General features: G+C 37.9%; 1 non-coding gene across 1 annotated transcript; it reads right to left on the bottom strand.

Annotated features, from left to right (window-relative positions):
- Positions 1 to 6914: 6914 nt before the first annotated feature.
- Positions 6915 to 6987, bottom strand: TRNAR-ACG (transfer RNA arginine (anticodon ACG)). Its single transcript has one exon. It is a non-coding gene; the product is annotated as a tRNA-Arg (tRNA).
- Positions 6988 to 7555: the final 568 nt, after the last annotated feature.

Below are 7555 nucleotides of genomic sequence, written 5' to 3'. Positions count from 1 at the left end.
AACTTGAGGTATTATAACATAGTTCTCAATGATATAACGATACATTTGTGACTTTAGGTACTTCAATAGGTACTGTTTGCAAATTAGTTAGGTACAGGGGGCCTACCACCGTCTTTTAAAAACCATCATAGTTCAGGAAAGTTTTATTTCCTCCTTAAAACAGTAAAATATTTCGTCATACACAGTTGAACAAACTTGAGCCCTTATTAATTTTTCGATCCATTGTATAAAACCAACTGAAGTTGTCATATTAAAAAGCTAAAATTTACTGCAAAAAAAGTAAAAGTAGGATTAAAATAATATTGTTTTAAGAGATGGTAGTAACCCCCCAGGGTATAAATTACAGATGTCTATGGGCGGTACTTATCATCAAGTAGACTGGTCTTCGACATCGGTCTTATTTACCTACCACTTATTAATAAGTACGAACGAAGTCACGTTACTTAGGTTTAAATTAGTAATTAAATTATTAATTAAGTGAGATGTCGTACAAAATTTCTACGATTTCATCTGACCTTTACGTTGATATGACAGAAAATCAATTAGAGGTCGACATTTAGCAATTCGATTTGCCGAGAGACAGATTAATTGGCCGTGTTTATTGGTAACCAAAATGAAATTAAGTGCGTATTTTTAACCGACTGGTGAGGGTATTTTTTGAGGGTATACGGGGTGAATTTTTCAAATAGGCCTTCAGGGCTAAATCCGAAACTAGAAGGATTAGCGAAAAATGCTGAAAGGAGTTACGAGGCCAATTTTTATAAAAACTAAAACTGCATCATTACTTTTTAAAAATGTATATGTATATCCAATTATCCAATTTGCTATTGCGACGCGACTCCTTTTTATATTCGGAGCGGACCAGCAGTTTGGCGCGGACTGTATTTAAAAAAAAAGGTAATAAGGGGGTCGTAAATGAGCCGTGATAGCCTAGTGGTTGAAACGCAGCCTCTCAATCGAGTGGTATGGCGTATGAGGTATGTGAAATATACTAATACACACTTAACCGGTGCGGTGGGACCTGTTTTTTTTTTTTTTTTTTTTTTTTTTTTTATAATATAAGAATAGCAGACGAGCATGCAGTCCACCTGATGTGGCTACTGCCGCCCATGGACATCTGTAATCAACCCCAGATAGGATTAGATATTCCTACCTGAGGTCGGCCACAGATGCGCCGCTACCCCTGGGGACTAAGCTGGAACGCCTCGGAAAAGTCTGTCTCCCTTACCACACCCTTCAAACCGGAACACAGCAGCGCTTAACACTGCTGTTATTAGGTGGAAATAGGTGTGGCGGTGGTGCCGCCGGAGTCGAACCACAAAGGGTTCTACCACCTTTAAATCTTCCCATTCTGAGAGGAGACCAGTGCCCAGTAGTAAGACAGTGATGGATTGATGATAAATAAGGGTGTCGATGTCGATTCATCTAAATTGTGGAAGTCAAATAGGAGATCAACAGAAGTCATGACATGACCCTCTGTGGGTTGCAGTGAGTCAGTGTCGTACCTACCTTGTACTGTGTTGTACCTACTTAAATAAAAACTATATCATAAGCGCTGTTTTCATGCATTCATCTTCGCCTTTGACATTTTATCATTTCACCTTCAAGTAACCCACCTAATTCTGCGAGGGAACTTTAATTTTGGTTTACGGCCAGTAATAAAATGTTTACAGGAACTCTTCCCACGCCTATAGAAGCCTTCAGTAATAAAGGTTCATTGCGAAGGTATCGATGAGATTACGACCTAAGTTTATGGGTTCAGTTCGAAAAAGGTAACTAAAAGAAAGGTAAAAGGAAAGCGGAAAGCTGGAGAGTACAAAATGGAAAGCTTCGGGACAATCTAAACTTTGAGAAATGTTCATTTTGTAGGAAAGTTTCATAAATTGTTTTTGGAATTTAAGCGGTGTTTTTATACAATTTCCGGTTGAACGTAATGTTCATATGCAGTAGGTATACCTTTTAAATATAGAATTAGAATTATGCTATCACTTCTGTGGAAATCGCGGAAAGTTATGGGTAATTGCATCGTGAGAAAATTTACACGCCTTAGAGTGCTTAAAATCCTTACTAATCCTTACTAATATTATAAATCCGAAAGTAACTGTCTGTCTGTCTGTCTGTCTGTCTGGTTGTCTTTTCTTCACACCTAAACCACTGAACCGATTTTAATGAAATTGTGTACAAAGATAGTCTGAGACACGAGAACGGACATAGGATAGTTTTTATCCCGGAAATCCCACGGGAACTAGGGATGGCGATCTAAGATCGAATAATCGGAGAATCGATCTTTTGGACCAAAAAGTCGATTATTTAATTGATATCCTTACTAATATTATAAATGTGGAAGTAACTTTGTCTGTCTGTATGTCTCTTCTTCACGCCTAAACCACTGAACCGATTTTAATAAAATTCTGTACAAATATAGTCTGAGACCCTGGAATGGACATAGGATAGTTTTTTATCCCAGATAGCGATCTTAGATCTATTAATCAGAGAATCGATCTTTTTGACCAAAAAAAGTCGATTTTTTTAATCGGTCTCCAGTAATGGATCCTACCTACGTTTGTGGGTCTTTTGGCATACTCTAAATAACCATGAGTTTAAAAATATCAATTCTTGCAAGCGGAGACGGTTGCAACATTATATTTATTTATATAGATTTATTGGGATTATATTAGGGGTGGCGATTCTTTCCGAAAAAGATCGATTTTTGAATCGATTCGAATCGAAGTGCAATAAATCCATTCACAAAAAAATCGAGGCCCGAAGAATCGATTCTATCTTCGATCTTCTTTCGATCAAACAAGCACTGAAATTATGTATCCGTCAGCAAATCCTTTCTTCCTTACTAATATTATAAATGTGGAAGTAACTCTGTCTGTCTGTCTCTTCTTCACGGCTAAACCACTGAACCGATTTGAATGGAATTTTGTACAAAGATAGTCTGAGACCCGAGAAAGGACATAGGATAGTTTTTATCCCGGAAATCCCACGGGAACTACGGATGGCGATCTGAGATCGATTAATCGGAGAATCGATCTTTTGAACCAAAAATCGATTATTTTAATCGATCTCCAGTAATGGATCGATTCAGTGAATCGATCTTTCAACCCAGAAGATCAAAATTCGATTTTTTCATAATTTACTTTACTTATCCATGTTAGTCGATCATATATCTATTTATATAAAAATGAATATTTGTCTATATACATTGTATAAAATCGGAAACTATGTATTTGATCAAGTGATGATCTTTTGCAAAGTTGTTGTCCAAGAGCCCACGAAGGTTTGGGAGTTGGTAAGACCAATTTTCGACAGATGGCACCACTGTCATTCCAATGAAGGTACGAATTTTCTGTTTTATGTATGTCATATTATATCTTTAAAATGCGGGCGAAGCCGCGGGCACCACTAGTAATTGTATATTTACAAAGTAATGTGAAGTCTACCAATTGATACTAGTATAGTACTTAACAGTAACTGTAACTAGTACTTAACAGTACTAGTAGTAGGAGTTATTATCAGGTAGGTATCTTGTTATCACTGACGACATATACTAATAACAGTAATAAATACTTAAATTGGTTTCTCCCTTCTTCATTATGTAAACCCCTTTAAGGTCAACTCAGAAGAGTAAAGAACAATGTTGTTGTTCACAATAAATTCCCCAACATTTATATTTTACTGATAATAAACAAATGAACGTTTTCGAATGTTTCGTTGTCACTTTTGGTTCTAAATGCTATTGAAATACGAATTGAAACAGTAATATCTTTGTGTCGCTTCGTTAACTTTACGGTCCTTTTGGCTTTCGTAATTCTATTACGGGTTGTCAAGTAATTTGAATATTTAAACATTTCTTATTGGCTACTGAATTAATAAAGACTTTATTCACTTTACTTTAGTAATTCTACCTAACCACAACCTATATTATTGCTATGAAGTAATACATGTGCACTTGTAATACACCAAATGTACCAAAACATCCGTGATTGAATCCGTTTTATATTTAGTGTATCTTTCCTGTCACGCGGGCCCACCCACACACTTGTATATATCCGCTGCAGTCTTTACCCATCGTGATTATGAAACATTGACAGGTAAACAATCTTTGACACGGAAGGATGAGAGCGGCACGCATACGGATCCGATCCGCGCGCTGGCCCAAACACGCGTGATAATAAAAAGACCATTAGTTTTGGTTACAGGCTCTTAAAGGTGGTAGAACCCTTTTGTGGGTCAACTCCGGCGGCAACACCGCCACATCTATCCCTACTTAATACCAGCAGTGTTAAGCGCTGCTGTGAGGCGTTCCAGTTTGGTCCTAATGGGTAGCGGCGCATCTGTCGCCGACCTCAGGTAGGAATCTAATCCTATCTGGGGTTGATTACAGATATCCATGAGCGGCAGTAGTCACTTCCCACCAGATGGACTGCATGCTCGTCTGGTACTATCGTCATATGTCGTATGTTATAAAAATCATCTTTTGAAATCTGAGCATCCATCAAATTGCTCAACCCTGTTTCACCTGTAGGCGAGGGTTGTTTATGTTGGCAACAGAGAGAAATGTCATTGATAATAACTTAACTAAACTTGAATAATATGGCCGCTTTACTTGTTTCAAGGATCGAACCTATTTACTGTCTTTATATCGACCGTTCTGCTTTTACTGGGTTGGTTTAATTGAAATAGGCTTCAATAGATGAACCCGCGTGTTTTATAGGGATGTTCATTGTTTGGTAGTGAAAATAGCATATTAGTATGAATTTTAACAGTTTGTGGACAACTGCGGTAAGCATATGTGAACGTCAGCATCAAAATAAATATTGAATGCTTAACGGATTTATCAATACTTATTTATCATGGCGACAATGTAATAAAATAATAATTTAAAAAACACAAGTAGATACATACTTGTATATCTACAGATCACAAAAAAATTCCTCAGTGCCTGAAGTCGAAATTATTCGAGCAATGTGTGTTGCCAGTGATGACCTACGGCGCCGAAACGTGGTCCTTTACTGTAGGCCTAGTTCGAAAGCTCAGAGTCGCTCAGCGTGCTATGGAGAGGGCTATGCTTGGTATTTCGCTACGAGACATGATTCGCAATGATGAAATCCGTAGACGAACTAAGCTTACCGACATAGCTCTCAAAATTAGCAGGCTGAAGTGGCAATGGCCGGCCGGCCGGCCACATCGCTCGGAGGACCGATAACCGGTGGGGAAGGAAGGTCCTCGAGTGGCGACCACGCGTAGGTAAGAGGAGTACAGGCCGCCCCCCGACCAGGTGGACCGACGACCTGAAGAAGACCGCGGGAAACCGCTGGCTTCAAAGGGCACGGGACCGGTTGGAGTGGCGCCAATTAGGGGAGGCCTATGTCCAGCAGTGGACCTCAAAAGGCTGATGGATGGATGGATGGATATCTACAGATGTTTAAATTCCCGTCGAAGATGATATGAAATTGTACATTGAGTTGAAAACTGGGTCCATATTTTTTGGCTTTTAAAAATGTTTCATTTTATTTCCAAGGTTCGTAGCACAAACTTCGAAGGTAGATAAAAGCCTTATATGAATTTACGTGCTCCGACCCACTTTTCTGGATAGGATAGTGTCATAAAATACAAAAAGCCTTCAGAAATAAAGGTTACAGCGGTCTCTGGCGGTCAGCCAATGCTCTTAATAAACTTTAGAAGGTTGATATGTAAATTTAATACTTTTGGGATACAAAGGTATTTACTGACGAGTTTTACCTACACAAGTTTTATTAACAAATTCCACATTGCTAAGCCTTTAAATTTAAACAAAATTACCCACTAAAAGATATTGTGTTTTGGTATCATTGTACTTCGACTCGTTACCGCCACACCTATTTCTGCCTGATAACAGCAGTGTAAAACGCTGCTGTGTTCTGGTTTGAATGATGTGGTAAGGGAGACATACTTTTCCGAGGCGATACAGCTCATACTACCTCAGGGGTAGCGGCGCATCTGTGGCCGACATCAAATAGGAATATAATCCTATCTGGGATTGACTACAGATGGCCCCATTGGACTCTTATCATCAGGAGGACTGCATGCTCCTTCTTCTACTTCTATAATACTCGTAGTTATGTACTAAAAGAAATACGTCAAATATTATGTTCATTATCGAGTGCATAAACTAGAAAATATTGTTACTGTTATATGAATCTCTTTTTAACAAAAACGTATGTCGGTTGCGAGGTAAGTGCCTATTTCTTAGCAAAACATTAACGGTCATTCACCCGGGATCCTGGATCCATGTAAACGGGATCTCAATGACCCGGGATCTTATACCCGCGGGATATAGGTTTTTATTACCTATTATGTTAAATTGACGTCTGAGACATCATTGCTGACATATTTTTATCCACGCCACAAATCATTATCATGTTACGAGCTAGCCTCAAAAATAGGATGCTAAGAATAATTTTGAAGCAGTTAGGTATTAGTGGTTGAAACTTCAACCTGTCGTGGTTTTAATTCCAGATACACCGGACTGATTATTCAAAGTCGTTTGAGTATTAGAAATTAATTATCACATATTTTAATGCCGAAGGAAAATATTGTTAGGGAATTATGTCCCGTCTTAAAATCTACTACATGACTAGTGAAAAACCGTCTGATTTGGGACCGAGTTGTGTGCCCAGTAGTGGGATAGTTATGAATCGATGATAAATATTAAAATTTAAATAAACAAGTTTTTATTGTACACACGTATAAGGTATCGAATAACAGGATGAAATTACTTATGTATTAAACTGGCCCGGGTTTAATTAGTTTGGTAAAAAAACTTAAAGATATCGAAAACAGCGCTTAAAAGTTTTCTTAACTAAAATTCTTACAAAATAATTTTACTGCAAGCCATATGAATTTATAAAAAATGTGCCTTTACACGACCCTGCCAGGATTCGAACCTGGAATCTTCTGATCCGTAGTCAGACGCGTTATCCATTGCGCCACAGGGCCCTTGAGAGTTGTTTCGAAAATGTTTGTTCTATACACCACATTCGATTTAATAACTAAACACTACAAATAAAATAAATTATCTTTGTATTTGGAAGTTTTACTTCTTACCTTTAATTAGAAATGAATTGCCACATAATTATTGCGCATAGTAGCATAATTATACCCAATTATTAGGTAAAATTTGAATGTTCATTTTATTAATAAAAATATTCATCATCATCATCATCATCAATCGATTATTGTCCCACTGCTGGGTACGGGTCTCCTCTCAGAATGAGAAGGATTAGGCCATAGTCCACCGCGCTGTGCAAGTGCGTATTGGTAGACTTCACATACCTTTGAGTTTTTTTTTATATTAATCTCTCACGTATGCAGGTTTCCTCACGGTGTTTTCCTTCACCGTTTTAGCAAGTGATAATTAATTTCTGATACGCATGTAATTTCGAAAAATCAGAAGTGCCTGGGATTTGAACCTCGGACCCCACGATCGAGAGGCCGAGTTTCTTAACCACTAGGCTATCATTGCTACCTAATATAAAAATATTACAGAGGGTTAAATTCAAATCTT

The sequence above is a fragment of the Epargyreus clarus genome, unplaced genomic scaffold, assembly GCF_041222505.1.
Source record: "Epargyreus clarus isolate Ecla_fem2 unplaced genomic scaffold, WU_Ecla_fem_2.2 ptg000029l, whole genome shotgun sequence".
Lineage (NCBI taxonomy): Eukaryota > Metazoa > Arthropoda > Insecta > Lepidoptera > Hesperiidae > Epargyreus > Epargyreus clarus.
The sequence above is the reverse complement of the archived record's forward strand: the minus strand, read 5'-3'. Positions and strand labels throughout refer to the sequence as shown.